The sequence below is a fragment of the Epargyreus clarus genome, unplaced genomic scaffold, assembly GCF_041222505.1.
Source record: "Epargyreus clarus isolate Ecla_fem2 unplaced genomic scaffold, WU_Ecla_fem_2.2 ptg000029l, whole genome shotgun sequence".
NCBI lineage: Eukaryota > Metazoa > Arthropoda > Insecta > Lepidoptera > Hesperiidae > Epargyreus > Epargyreus clarus.
In genome coordinates, this window is record NW_027332235.1 from 6,237,449 (window position 1) to 6,254,150 (window position 16,702).

At 33.9% G+C, this 16,702-nt stretch overlaps 2 protein-coding genes across 2 annotated transcripts in view; both read left to right on the forward strand.

Moving 5' to 3' along the window:
- LOC140754485 (uncharacterized) overlaps positions 1-16,702 on the forward strand; it is a 226,960-nt gene that overhangs the window by 105,242 nt on the left and 105,016 nt on the right. The gene's annotated exons all lie outside the window — the stretch shown is intronic.
- Positions 11,721-16,702, forward strand: part of zye (zona pellucida domain-containing protein zye) — a 97,040-nt gene continuing 92,058 nt past the window's right edge. Inside the window, exon 1 of the mRNA XM_073089244.1 lies at positions 11,721-11,823. The gene's annotated coding sequence lies outside the window, so the exon portion shown is untranslated. The remainder of the gene's footprint in view (positions 11,824-16,702) is intronic.

The window sequence follows — 16,702 nt, forward strand, 5'->3', positions numbered from 1 at the left end:
CACACTTTTTTGAGGCATTCCAGCTTAGTCCTCAGGGGTAGCGGCGCATCTGTGGCCGACCTCAGCTAGGAATATCTAATCCTATCTGGGGTTGATTACAGATGTCCATGGGCGGCAGTAGCGAGTTACCATCAGTTGGACTGCATGCTCGTCCGCTACTCCTATATTATATAAAAAAACTTAATCTGTAATCTTCGAATAGAATGACTGTGACATACAAAGAGACAACAACAAATAGACAGATGGAACCACAGACCTATGATGGAACCAAATTATAAGTTTCTTGACATTTCAGTATGAAACGTTAAAAATCAGAGGTACGTTATATGATTGGACGCGAAATAGAATGGTTAAATAATTAGAATGATTATTTTGCTTGAAGTTTACGATCATATTTCAAATTATGCTTTAACTAATTTGTAGTACAGGAGCCGGTGGCATGATTTCTACTCCTATCTGATTTTCATCGAGAAGTATGGAGTGGGTGCGTGACATTTTAACCATAAAAATATATACGAGTTCTTTACGATCTCCCTATAATATTTGTTTATTTTTGCCTCTTGCCCCATTACACGTAATAAAAGTTAGTTAAAATGTAAACCGCATTTCTACCAAGGCGCAATTATTATTTATATACTTTACAACAATTTACTAACTCGGTGATATAAATTCGGTGTGCATATCGGGAGTTGGATCAATGTCCTGGCACGCATCACGGATTTTTGAAAATTATATGCCTGTAAGAAATTAATTAATACTTACTATAATGGTGAAGGAAACATCGTGGAGAAACTCATACGTCTTAAAAACGTTATCAACGATGTATGGAGTCGAGCTCGCACTTGGCCAGCGTGCTATCCATTAGCTAACCCCTGTCACTGTGAGAAGAGACCAGGGCCCAGCAGTGTGGCCATAATATGTCGACGCTAGGCACAAATTAAAAACAGTCAGATCTTAGGGTAACATTAACAAAAGCCGAACCAGCCGTTAAATCTACGATTAACCAATCCATGGGTTGCAAGTTTTTAGTAACCGTTAATACGACGTCATAACACTTAACGTTAAACGGTCGATTTCAGCCGGTTACTGTAATTGTTTTTGTCACCTTCCATATCTGTCAACGGTGACTAAAAATTGTGGTGACAGATACACAATGGACATTAATGACAAATAATTTGGTACAACACCGAATTGTAACATTCTGTCGCTATCGTCAAAGTTATTGTCACAATTAACTTTATCGGGCGTAATGCAACCAACCCCTAGACTATTACAAGTTAAGGGCATAACCATTCGTTATAGTGAATGGAGTAATGCATGACTTCATGACGTGCGATCATCTCTACTGAGATAATTGTTGGGTGCTGTCATCATGTCTCCTGAACGCATCTATTAAATGTTGTGTCAATTACTCATAATTTATATGTACAGGCTATAATAATTGCAGTAAGATTTGATTGAATGTAGACATTTATTACTGTAGAAATATAAATCTCCTATGTTAATACTAACACCTGAGGATAGTTAATTAATTTTCATAATACTAAAACAAAAATTAAAGATGAATATAGAAGTGGCAAGGGAACATGTAGTCCTAATGATGGGCAGAGCGGCTCAGGAGCATCGATAGTCAATCCCAGATAAGATTGAGGGCCTATCTGTAGTCGGCTGCATAATTATGCCTCCTCTACAGACTAGGTTCATGTGCCTTGTATACGTTTCTAACAGTGTTACTAAACTTTCTACATGAAACATGGTGATTACAACCCATGTCGTTTAAACAGAGACAAGGATTTACGAAAATATTTCAAACATCATCATCATCAACAAATTACTGCCCCATAGCAAGGCATGGGTCTTCTCTCAGAATGAGAATCATAAAGCCACCTAAGTGCGAATTAACTTCACATACCTTTAACAACTTTTTATCCAACTGTAATACGCACATTACTTTAAAAACCAGAGCCGCGTACACGCCTTCAAAATGTACCCTATGACGTGGGAACGACACGGGGTTATGTGGGATTCTTACCGCACTAAAATCCTGTGGTCTGGTGGCCATGCTCGGCCATGATCTCCAGGATACGCAACCGGAGTCCTCTAAGCGCGTTGCCCCATCGGGCTCCGCCCAGGTGAGCATAGCTCGCCACACTCTTTGGTGTATACAACGGCATGCGGCCACACATGCCGCCGTCCTTCCCGGAGTCGCTGGCCGGGCGGTTCGAGCTCGAACTCTTTCCGCCCGCTACCCTGGAAGCTCCTTTTAATCACCTCTTACAACAGGCAGGGAATACCGTAGGCCTATTCTGGTCCGGAAACTACAGGGACACCGCGCCGGTGGGCGTTTTGTACGCCTGCGGCGACTCCTCCTCCGGAACCTAGGACCCCTGGATTGAGAGCCTGCGTCGACCACAAGTCTATCACTTCTTACAACGTAGAATATAACAATTTGGACATAAGTGAATACTCAATCTGTTTCGTTTTACAAAGTACTTAAGACATACTAGCAATCAGTAATCTTCGACACGAAACATAAAACGCCAAAAAATATAATCATCTGTAATAACCTTAGCAATACATCAAACTATCATTCGTTAGTAGTTAAATTTTCGTTTGAAATAACGATCAAGCTTTATGCTTATACTTGTGACATACAAAACTGATTTGAAATGTAGGTAAAGAAATATTTTTATGAATCATTTATACGAGGCGTTCAGACTAAGTCCTCAGGGGTACTCGTGGAAAGACATTTCCGACTGACCACAAGTAGAGCAGTTTTATAATATAGGAGTAGCAGACGAGCTAGCAGTCAAACTTGTGGTATTAAGAGAAGAAAAATTGGTGTTTAGAATTTAAAAATAGGAGTGGTGGTGATGCCTCCGGAGTCGAAACACAGGATTCTACCACCTTCACAAATTATCTGGAGTTGATAACAGATGTCGATGCACAAGTTACCATTTATTATCAGATAGACTGCATAGTCATTTACTACTTCTGTATTATAAAAAATCTTTATTGGTAAAACATAATTATTATAACGTATGTGTTTCGCGTTAAGGGCCTTATTTCTAACACGCGGGTCTACACTCGCATGCATGTGGCAAGCCAAGAAAAAGTATCTACAAAGTAAAGTGATGTCATTACGATCCCACTGCTGAGCACGGGTCTTCTTGCAGAATGTGAAGAATTAGCTCAACGTTCACATACCTTTGAGATATTTTTAAATCTCTTAGGTACGCAGGTTTCCTCACGATGTTTTCCTTCACCTTTAAAGCAAGTGATAATTAATTTCTAATGACTAATGTCACTTGTAAATAACAAAACAGAACCTTTAGTATGAGTTTTTACGTTTTTACAAAATAACTTTTTTTGTATTTGTTTATGTATTTCCCATACATTTCCAATCAGATCTGATACAGTCCGCTAGGGGCGCTGACTGGAAATTTATGGACAAATACATAAACAAATACAAAAACATTATTTTTTGTAAAAACGAATAACTCATAGTAAGGCTGCAGGTGTATCACCAGCCTTACAGTTCGATTGTTGACTAATACCGGCCTATAATTGTCTGACATTTTGACACTCTGACCCAGCGCAGTAGACATAATCTTATGCAACCCGTACGATGTACACGTAATGGTAAAGACATCCTTGGGAACATCCGAAATAGGTGCGCCCGAGACTCATCTTATGATCTTTTTTCCATGTTAATTATTCAGCACTGCAACCTCTGCTTGGGCGAATAATTTATAAATATATATATAAAAAAATTGTGTGATGTCTGTCACATGCCTGTGATGTATTCAAAAACAAATATAGAAAATGCTTTGTGCTATGCAACTCGACACTAAGATTGCCTTTTTATAATATAAAAGTGCCAGGCGATAAAATAGTCCATCTAGTGTATGACCACTGCGGCCCATGCAATCTGTAAACAACCCTAAATAAATTAGTGCCCGTCCTGTACCCTTACCATGAGTTTTTACTTTTTGACAAATATGACTGTTTTATTATTTGTTTACGTAATTGCCCATACAATTTCCAATTAGCGCCCCTAGCGGATTGTATCAGAACTATAGTGTCAGTAACATAACATTAAATGTCTAAATTGACAAAATGGCGCTTTATGTTTTGTCTCTCTATTTTGCGAATATGTGAGGTAGACAAAAACTTGAGTACTTACTTATTGTTACATTTACTCAGTTTACTAAGCAAACGGAACAGAATAATGGATTGAGTAAACGTAACGTAAAATTGTGGGATGGTTTAAAAACTCATGGTAAGGATATTGAGATGTGCTGCTATGCCCGAAGATTAAGTTGGACCGCCTCATACAAGTATGTCTTATTGCACTTAATTGGTTTAAACCCTTTGAAATTATACAATATACACAGTATATAAGCTTGTTTCTTTTGTATATTTGAACCATTTTGAACGTAAACATTGAATACAGTGTGTTGCAAAACATAACCCAAATACCTAGTGCAAGTTTGCAAAATGAAATCGGATACTTAATATTTGATGCTAATTTTCATTCAATACTATGGTCTGCTGGCGATTTTTCCTCCACGTTCCTGATCCTAAACAATAATATTTTTGGAATAAAAGTTGCGTATTTTATCCACCATTTACGGAGTTACCATTTACGGATACCCACTTTTTACCATTTACGGATTTTACCAATAATGTCATTTAACTTAAAGATTCTTAAAAATCTGACAGAACTCGGTTCATCCATTATTAATGTCTGCCTATTAGGGTGTATTTCCCTGCCGCGCGTGTTTACGTTTGCACGCATGTCTCACCCGCATGCATGACACTTGCATACTATTGTTATAAGTTGTCGCATAAGGATTGAGAAGAGACTGCATCATGTTAATTCATGTCATTGCATGTATAGGATACGCATGCGGGAGTAAACGCGGGACAAGAAATGGGTCTCAAGATGGACAAATGTTTTATATTTTTATACCATGCAAAGGATATGAGACTAGAAAAAAACGCGTAGATATTGAAATTACAAACAGACGCATCTTTATAATTATTTGTATACATATATAAATACAACGGATATCTTTATAAAAATAGGTAAACGACATATAATTATAATAAATAATAGGACATTAAATTCTTCTCTAGCGCCACGCTCTAATATTATGTAAAATTTGTTTTATTGCAATCTTAATTAATATACTCGTAGCTATAAAAAGTTATATTTATTATATACATATATTATGCGCATTTTAATGTACTCTGTTGTTTTGCCGCTATATATCTAAGCATACCAATGAAACTGTATTAATTAAGCAAAAATATTTTTAGGATCTGATTTCATGTCCTATTTTATTGTTAATTATTTATAAAATACTAACTGACCTGGCAAACGTTGTGTTGCCATATAAATAAAAAAATGTTAAGGGTGAACAACCCTTATCACTTAGGGGTATGAAAAATAGATAGTAGCTGATTCTCAGACCTACTGAATATGCATATAAAATTTGGTGAGAATCGGTAAAGCCGTTTCGGAGGAGTACGGTAACTAACATTGTTACACGAGAATTTTATCTATAAGATTATCCACAAATTACTACTCGTATTATCATGAAACTATAATAAATCATTGGGTTTTATGAATATCTGGTTAAGATACAATTATCAATCAATTTGTATGATGATAAATATAAAAATATTCTCATTTTTACGTACGAAAATATTTATGCCCAAAAATAATTTACATATTTTTTTATTTTATTAATGCAACTGGTGTTGATCATAATATTTGAAAATCTTTGAAAATGTAAACAGTGGCCATAATTTTGCGATTTCAAAAGGATTTGTTCTTTTACATAGTTGTTGAGTGTATTGCGAAAATATTTTGCACCATTGATGAATATTTTAAACATTATAAATAATCGTTAAATAAATTTTGTTTTATGCAATTGTGATTGTGAGCTAAATGTACCTATAAATTAATCTTTAATATTTGAAAATTTAATCTCTTATGTTTTTTTCCTAGAAAGTTTAGTTATGTTCTATGACGCATCGATAACTTATCATATATGTATATTATGCGTCTATATACGCGTTATAAATTACACTTATTAAAAATATTACAAATTTAACAAATGATGAGAATTATTGAAATTTATGCCTTAGTTTACAATATACTGGCGTTGTATTAAGTTTATCAATATACTGCGCTATCACTTCAATAATCTTATTAATTCTTATTCATCTTATTTTATAAATTTGTTATATAATTTCTCATGAAATATATACGTCAATTTCAATTGTATATTTGTATAGTGTCCTTAAATAGTTGATCAACGCAACTTTCGTACGCCACGCGTGACATTTCCGTTTCTTACTGAAAATACACTTTGATCAGTTTATCCTTTTTTGTTCTCGAGGGGAAACCTTCAAAATGCACCCGATGGCGTGGGAGCGACGCCGGGTACCTTTTGAACCTCCCGCACACTTGGTATCGTCTGGTGGTTCGAGCTCCCACTCTTGCCGTCCGCAACCCTGGAAGCCCCCTTTTAGTCGCCTCTTACGACAGGCAGGGAATACCGTAGCCCTATTCTTGTCCCGGGACTACAGGGACACTAAAACATGTAGGTAAATCTAAAATTAAAATGTTACGTAATCTTTATGCTATAATTTAGTCACAAATGATTCAATGTAATGTTATGCAGCCATCAGTTATTAATTGAATTGCATCAGATCTATTAAACAAAGTGAATATCTCAAAACTGCCAATAGTTTTAATTAAATTCATCAGATATTGTAATAGTAACGATAACTGTGTACCTTGATTTCGTTTTTAATCAAATTTCGTACTTCTCTATAACAAATGTGCATCAATTTTAATGAAGGTTGAAACATTACAAAATTTGTCAATTTTTGGTAATATTTTTTTATATTTGAAAGAAGTAATATTTTATTAAGAATTGCCTTCAAATATGTGATGTTACTGAAGATAAATATCTCTAAAATTGCATTAAAATCAGTACAGCTCCTTTCCTATTATACATAAGCACAGACATTTTTTCAGGTTACAATTTTATATTTTTATTTTTATTTTAAATAGATTGTCCCTTTCAGGGTTTATAACTACGTCTACGTAATGATTGCCCAATTGGAAAACCAACAGTTATTATCATCATCAGTAATGGGTTGCCATTACTGTCCCACTGCTGGGCACGGGTCTCATAGTGAAAAGGATTAGGCCATTGTTCACCGCGCTGGCCAAGTGCGCATTGGTAGACTTCACATGCCTTTGAAATTGTTTTTTTTTTTATAAATCTCTCAGGTATGCAGGTTTCCTCACGATGTTTCCCTTCACCGTTTAGCAAGTGATAATTAATTTCTAATACACACATAACTTTGAAAAATCAGAGGTGCATGCCTGGGATTTGAACCTCGGACCCCTCGATCGAGAGGCCGAATTTCTTAACCACTTGGTTATCAATGCCTTACAGTTACCACTTACCACTTTATTATATTTCTCCCTTATTGTGAAATAGGAGTGTTATTAGCATATAGAAACCTTAAGTGCCTTTCAACGCCAAGAGGCGGTGCACTAACACTATTACTTGTATATAAAACCAAGGACATACAAAGATAGCGAAGAACAAAACATTATTTCACTAATAACACAAACCGTCGTAAACCAACTTAAGAGATATGAACCGACTGAGATTAGTAGATTTCAAATATCGGGTGTATCGTAAAATCTCTAAGAATATATATATAATAAATCTCTAAGAATACACGACTAACAAACAAAGCAATTAACTTGAATTCGCAAATGTTTTGAAAATGTTACGGTAGGGTCCATTCAAATATGAGATAAGCTTTAGGAATTACGTACCTGTATCTTAGATGGGTAAAATACATAGATTGATCACTCATAACAAGAGTGTCTCCAGTTTTAAGAATTGAAATTGTTGCGTAAATAAAGTTTTGCCACGTCTTCATGTTAGAATGTCCCTAAAATGTTTGAAATACTTATTTAATTATTACTTAAATTACGTAGTATTAGTTATTTATACGTATATTTTCTCTAAACATGTTTTTTAGAGAAAATGTACGTATTAGTTTAGTGGCTTCATCCAATTTCAAGGCGGTGAAGTATCTTTCTATTTTATATCAAAGTGTATATTGTAACCTTTATTAGCAGCTTTATGATTATGGCACATCAGTGTTATAACGATGAAATGAACGTACAGATTTGAATAACTTTAAGTTTCGTTTCATATAATAGTACCGTCTGCAATAAGTTGTGTGTAAGAAACACAAATCAAGAGTTAAGTTAATTTGGAACGCAAATTTCAGAAAGAGAATAAGTAAAAACTGTAAGACAAAGTAATTTTAGAGGTGGTAGAACCCTTTGTGGTTCGACTCCGGCGGCACCACCGCCACACCTATTTCTACCTAATAACAGCAGTGTTAAGCGCTGCTGTGTTCCGGTTTGAAGGGTGTGGTAAGGGAGACAGACTTTTCCGAGGCGTTCCAGCTTAGTCCTCAGGGGTAGCGGCGCATCTGTGGCCGACCTCAGGTAGGAATATCTAATCCTATCTGGGGTTGATTACAGATGTCCATGGGCGGCAGTAGCCACTTACCATCAGGTGGACTGCATGCTCGTCTGCTACTCTTATATTATAAAAAAAAAAAAAAAACTTAAGAAATACTTTGTTGAATAAAAAAATCAGTCGTGTCTAATATAGTACTTAATATATGATAGGAAAGCTTACAGTTTTTTTAAATGCCACAATAGCCACCCAAGAGCCACGAGCCGGAACTCTTAAAGCAATTCGCACTGTACCCTTACCATGAGTTTTTACGTTTTGACAAATATTACTGTTTTGTATATGATTTTAGACTAAAATTATCGCGGATTGAGACATTTTATTATGTAACGGGTACTCACGATAAAATGACTGTTTTGTTATTTGTTTACGTATTTTCCCATACAATTTCCAATCAGCGCCCTTAGCGGATTGTATCAGAACTATAGTGTCAGTAACGTAACAGTAAATGTCTAAATTTACAAATGGCGCTTCATGTTTTGTCTCTCTTTTTTGCGAACATGTGAGGTAGACAAAAAGACTTGAGCACTTACTTATTGTTACGTTTACTCAGTCTACTGAAGCAAACGGAACAGAATAATAGATTGAGTAAACGTAACGAAAAATTCTGGGATGTTTTGAAACTCATGGTAAGGGTACTGCGTTGCAAGCGTCAGCATTGAGCGTTAAAAACAAAGGTATATAATGCCTCCGCTGGAGTTTATATTTCACACGCCATAGAAGATCTTTTCCGTGTCACGCAGGTACGTGTCAATCGGATCTGGTCCGCGTACCGTTGTATCTTATGCTTTCATAGAAAATTTTCTTGTAATGCATGCCTCGTTCATGCGGGTCAGGAAGAGACTCCAGCAGATTAATTCTGCGTGCGATATGACATATACTCGTATAGGCGTAAGTATACAGGCGTGATAAGAAAATACGCCACTGTTAAAAGAAATATGGTAAACTCTTATTTTGAATGATATACCTATGTTGTATTTAGCAACTTACATAAATATTACAATTGCATTGTAAGAGTATAAACAAATTGAATTGAATATAATTTATATATCATATGCCCATATGCCATGCTATAAGTCCCAATGCTGGGCACGGGTCTCCTCTCATAACTAGAAGGATTAGGCCATAGTCCACCGCGCTGGCCAAGTGCGTATTGGTAGACTCCACATACCTTTGAGATATTTATTATAAATCTCTCAGGTATGCAGGTTTCCTCACGATGTTTTCCCTCACCGTTTAGCAAGTGATCATTAATTTCTAATAACTTTGCAGAGGTGCGTGCCTGGGATTTGAACCTGGGACCCCTCGATCGGGAAGCCGAGTTTCTTAACCACTAGGCTATCACTTCTAACTATTCTCATATTTTATATTTTTAAATGTATGATCACTTTTACTAGCGTATTTATGAAACTATTGTTATTTGTATACCGTTCCTAAAATATGCCGAAGTGTTTTAGTAATTGTGTGTTATTAAGATAAAAAGTATCTTCTAATTTAGATTGGTCTCATGATATTATTTCCAAAGTACAGTATTTGTTAAGTCAGTACATAGTAAACACCGTGAAATTATATTTCAAAACTTGGTATTTAAATGTCGTGACTGTTACTCCAATTATAATTGATTTATGAAGAAAAGTATCTTATCTTTTGCTGATTTCGATAATTTCAGACTATAGTTACATATAACAATATAAATATAGTGTATTTTTATAATATATGAGTAGCAGACGAGCATGAAGTCCATTTACTTGATGGTAAGTGGTTACTGCTGCCCATGGGCATCTGTCAACCTTCATTATATATACCTACCTGAGGTCGGCCACAGACGCGCTGCTACCCTTGAGGACTAAGCTGAAATGCCTCGGTAAAATGTGTCTTCCTTACCACACCCTTCAAACCAGAACACAACAGCGCTTAACACTGCTGTTATGAGGCAGAAATAGGTGTGGCGGTGGTGCCGCCGGAGTCGAACCACAGGTTACCACTTAATCTTTTAGCTAATAGATAGATGTATTTAGATATATAGATATATGTATTTAGATAGATATAGATATATGTATTTATATTTATTTTCTGGGTTTGGGTGTTTGTGTATACGTGTTTGTGTACCATGGCAATCCACGAGACAGAAAAAATGTATTGTAAGCCTATACGTAGAAAGCGATATCTATGATTACTTCACTCGGTATTTAATAGTGTTAACTTCAAGAGTATTAGGTATACTGGTGACTTTAACATGCAATACCCTATATTATAGGTACTAAGATGTTAAACACATTTTCGGGTACATTTGACATTATAACGTCTCATTGAAAATATTGTGAAATTGACATTGCTCGCTATTGTAGTGGTAGAATGTAAAGTATATTCGTAAATAGTAAAATATTGTTGTCGCTAACTCAGTGAAGTAGTTGCAAAAATATTATTTTTTACATTTTTTTTTAGTTCAAATAATGATTTATACCGAAAAGTCATCAATATCTACTAAATAAGGCCCGGACTCCAGGTTCGAAGCTCGGCGAATATTCATGCTCAGTGGAGCTTTTTTACCCAAATGCGAAGGGTAGGATAGTATGTACGTACTATGTGTAAATTTTTTATATGACCTACAACCCAAAGGTCTCGTTGGATTAATGTAAATTGTAAGACCTAAGCTACATTACTCTTTTTCTAATTAAATATTTTGGAGCAGTCGATTTTTGATTTATACCAAGTGCAAAAAAGGAGGTTCTATATTCGACCGCTATATATGTATGTAAACTTCTACATCGTCGATTTTCTCAGAAACGACTGAACTAATTACTAGTTTAATATTGTCGATATTATATTTTATTTTAAGATTTTTAACATATCCAAATATATATTTGGATATGTTAAAAATCTTAACATATTTATTCTTAAAATATTTAAGACGTACTTTTTTGTACTTGATGACCTATCGAAAAGTCATCCAGGCAGAAGCTTTCAGATGCTCGTCCGATAACTTCACCAAACTTCAGTGCAGATCCTAATCGGATACGCCCGGGGGATTCATTGTCTATCGATCGATGTGATGTCAGAGCACGCACCGAGTTGCATCTCCTCTACGTGTATATAAGCACTTTCACTCAGCGAGCGCGCGAGTCGCGGGATGATACCGTGGACGCACTCTGACCCCAGACCTCGCGCGAAACGGACTAACCGTTCTTGTTTGTGTGTGTAGACGGTGTGTGATTTTCGTGTGTGTAAGGTGAGTTGATATTTTTGATGATTTCTTTGTGTGAAAAAAAATGAAAATACTTTTTAGTAAATTATTTTAAAGAGAAGCGAAATAAAACGTAAAATAGATTTTTTATATTAAAAAAATTGTGTTAATATTTTTGCGATTATTTTAATAAAAATTAAAAAAATGTAATATTAAAAAGTCACAATAGGTACTCATTTATACTTATATACATATTTTTAAAATTATAAAAATATTTTAAAATGTAATTTACGAAATTTTCACCATCCATAATAAGCTTAAACTTACATATCAATACTTGTATTATTCGATTGCGGGTTCTACCTAATATTAAATAGGCACTCATTGTAATATGAAGAAATAATTATTTCAAGGAATAATAATGAAAGGAGGACAATATCTAGTTATGGTATCATACATTAATGTAACATAAACATCGAACTAAGCTTCAAAAGTCGGAAAACTATCAAGCGTTATGCGTCCATGAAAAAGACATCAACGCGCGACCGACGAATTTAATCTTAATAAATTATATAGTAATTTTAATATACGACTGCGTACGTTGCCGGTATTTAAGAATATGCTCTGCTTTTTGATAAATCGTTCTAGTATCTAATAAAAAAATGTAGTCTTTCATAACAGGTAAAACTACTTTATAAATTTTAAATAGAGGTTTTTTAATAAATTGTTAATTTATATTTGATAAAAAAATCGATGGGCCTAGTGGTGGTTACTATTTTAAAATATTAATATATATATTATGCGTATTTTATTAAATTTAATACAAATATTATTTCGTTTAGTAAGGATTTGTCATTTTCACGTTATTTGAAAAATAATGTTAATAATAATAAATTCAGATTTAAATAACATCATAACGTAACCTATTAAATATTTTTAATAATAAATTTTACTTTACAAAATATAATTATCATTAGTTCCTTCAGACTATTCTAAGATATTCAGGTAAGTGGGTCATGATCAAATACACTTACAAGATATATACAAAGTAATAATTAATATAATATTATATTACTTGATAATATATTGATCATAATAAAGTAACATCACGATCATCTACTGATATTGCATTCTTAAGCGACTTAGTACTAACTAAAAGTAATAAAGTAAATCAATTTTCAAAGGTACTCCCCTCTGTGGTTCTACTCCGGCGACACCACCGCCACACCTATTTCTGCCTCATAACAGTAGCGTTAAGCGCAGCTATGTTTTGTTTGAAGACATACTTTCCCGGGACATTCTAGATTAATCCTCAGAGGCACATCTGTAGCCGACCCTAAGTAAGAATATATGAAATCTGGCAGTTGATGCTGCCATAGCCACTTTCCATCGGGTTAACTACATGCTCGTCTGCTACTCCTGTATTATAAAAAACGTACAATACCACGATAAATATTAAACAGAGCCAAATCAATGCTACCATTAGCTTTCAGAAATTTCGAAATTATGTCAGTATAAATAGAAAAGCGAATAAATCTTATATACTTATCGCGAACAATACATCTTAGCATACTCGAGCTTCGAGTACTGACTTGAGCGTTTCACTGTGACTTACAGTTCTTAACCTTTCAACTAGCCTATAAGGGCATCTCCAGCTTTAAATGATGCTAATTTACGATATATACGAGTGACTGGTTGAACGTACCGGTCTAACTGGCTCCGGGTTTGATTCCCAGCCAGGCAAAGGTGAATTAATTAAGATTTTTGTTCTCTGGGTGTTATTGTTTACTGGTTATTTTGTCCACAGGATTCCACGTTATAGGAAATCATAACTATGTTTATGTCTACTCATGTAAATGAAACATTAATTTATCTCAGACACCAATTTAATATATTAAATACACAAACTTATCATATTTCATATTTAAGAACTATGTTGCAGACATTTACACCAACTTAAACGCATAAACAAAACCACTCGTTACACCCATATCTATATAATTGTATTTTAGGTATATAAATTTCAAGTGCCGTTAGTTTTTAAGATGCCTTCAGTGGAGTTGTATCAACGTAGTCAACGTCAGTTTACGAAAATAACTTATTATCTATTATTATCTATTATCTTATATATAAATATTGCGTCCTGCGTCATTCTTATGTATGATACAAAATATATATTATACTTGATTAATAATCACATTAAAGTTATTCAAAAATATATCAAGAAGAATCAAATTAAGACATTAACATTCATTTTTTCATTTAGAATTTTATATTCTTGAAAGATTTGCAAGTCGTTTGCAGGACGAATCCTCAAAACAGATATAACATACAGTTTGTAAATTATTCGTTATTTCCAAACTATTAAGCCATTCATTTAACGGAGTAGGTATAAGTTTAGTATTAGTCACAACCTTTAGGTCTAGGTTCTATCTGGAATCTTCAATAACCTATACGGTTGTAAGTGAGCGGGCGGTGTCTATCCGAGGTACCCAGGCTTTAATATTCTTGAACTTTGAATGTTAGCTTTATTAAAGTTTTAAATTAATATTTACAAAAATTGATGATTTAAGAAATCGAAAATGATGATATATAAAATTGATATGATAATGCGTAGTTTCTAGTTTTTCATGTAATATTCATGTGACATGGGTGCCTTAAACATACGCAAAGACGAAAACACTAACACCCAGAGACAGAATCGAAATATAATCATCTTTAAGATTTCGTTTAGCCGAGAATCGAATCCGGAACACGCTGCGTATTATCATTAATCTAGTATCGTGATTGCTCCGTTGCGAGGAATATGTATAATGAAAAATGTTTTCAGGTAATCTGTTTCACGATAAATGCTTATTTTATGAACATTTTATAAATCACGAGTGCAAGCTACCAACTTTTGATTACCGATGATCAAAATTAATTATTATTAATAATGGCAGAAAGACTCTTAAGCGTCTTACACAAAAATAACGAATAGCGGTAATGAATTACAATTATTTAATTATTTTTTATTTGAATGCCACTTGTCATTTCGGTAGAATAAAGTGCTTTTGAACGATTCTTCGGTAATCGTTTAGTATTCACCTTACGATCTATAGTCGATGACAGGCTAAGGTCAGATGCGCGAGCATTGAATCATTAGGCCTCGGCCACATTATACTTTTGTAAATAGCTTATTTTTACAATGTTCAATTTTATTAAATACACGATTGATGTGGCGCGGTGGTAATCTTACAGATTTATCACATAGAAACTGGGAGCCATTTAGACCTTGAGTTTTGTGTGCCTGCTTTGTCTTATTGATCTGAAGGTAATAATTGTCAAATTTCAAATTACCTATATTAAAATTACCTATATAGGCAAATAAATATTATCGCATGTTAAGGAGTGTCAAATTCTACCATTATCTTCATTAACATTTTGGGAGAAACATGTTATGAATCTAATTATGTCAAATTTTTACATCAATACTCTTTCGTAGCAAACACCAAAAAGAAAAGAAAATCGTTTCACAACCCAAAGATTCCCTTTTACAATATACCCAAATAAGTACATACTTTAGTATTATATTATTATTACTTATCTTATCACGTGCAAATACGAATACGTCGATTTGTAAAATATTTGTGCAATATGTCAATGTCTAAGTCATTATTTTACAATCCATCTGAACTTTCTGTGAAGAGGTCAAATGCGAAAGCATGAATAAATATGTAAGACATTAAAGACATTAAAGACATAAAGACAATAGTTTTGTCTTAAGAGCTTTTAAGCGAGCTTTTGATGCCTCACATTAGTATTCATCAGGCGTCAGTGACAGGTAAAGGTTGAAGGTTTGCGAAATCGTAGGATGTTAGAAGAAGCTCTCAGCTAGAAACTTCTCAATGACCGCTAATGAAATGAGCGTACAAAAGATTTAATATGATTAATATACTTGTTAGTTATGCTAATATCTGGATGTACTTAGCATTTATATTAAAAGACTTTGTTATTTTTTTAAGTTTCAATAAATAAATAAAAAGAAACCACGTTTTGAATATCAACAATAATTTAGAAATTTACAATATTTGAAAAATAATATTAATACTTCAATTTTATTATTTCTAATTAAAATTCTCTATATAGTAAGTATAGTAATAATAACAATATTTTATGAACATAACTTGAATATGTGTTACAGCGCAACATAAATGTTAATAATTTTTTGTCCCTCTTTTTGGATTTAAAATGAAAACGTTATTTTTACTCCCCTGACCATAGATTAGTAAAGATACTTCGCCGCCTTGAAATTGATTGAAGCCACAGACGGCTTATTAGTAAGTTCTTTTTTGGATTTCTTGACAAATAAAAACATTTTTAGAGAAAAATTACGAATAAATAACTAATACTGCGTAATTTACATAATAAATAAATAATTATTTTAAATATTTTAGGGACATATTAGCACGGAACCGTGGCAAAACTTTTTTACACAACTATTTCAATTCTCAAAACTGGGTACATTTTCTTGTTAGGAGTAAGTAATCTTTACTTATCTATGCCCCTGACATATTTTAGTGGAAAATCGTGCTAAATAGCATTGTAACTATTTATAGTTTTCGCCAAACTGCTAGTCCGCTCTGAAGTTGTTCCGAGCAGGTTTAGTCATACAATTTGCTATGGCGACGCAATTCATTATATTCAGAGCACTATATTCACTATATTCAGAGCGGACTAGCAGTTTCACGCGGACTATACCAACAAGATACATGTTTAAATTTGTTTGGTATATTTATATCTTTTAACAGTGTTTTTGCGACAGAAATGCTACACTGTAAACAGACGCTTATATTCGCAGCATGTGTGCCTTGCACGTTTTGAACGATAGATAAGAAGCGATTGGTGATGCATATGCATTGTTTTTGTGCATAATTTGTTTTTG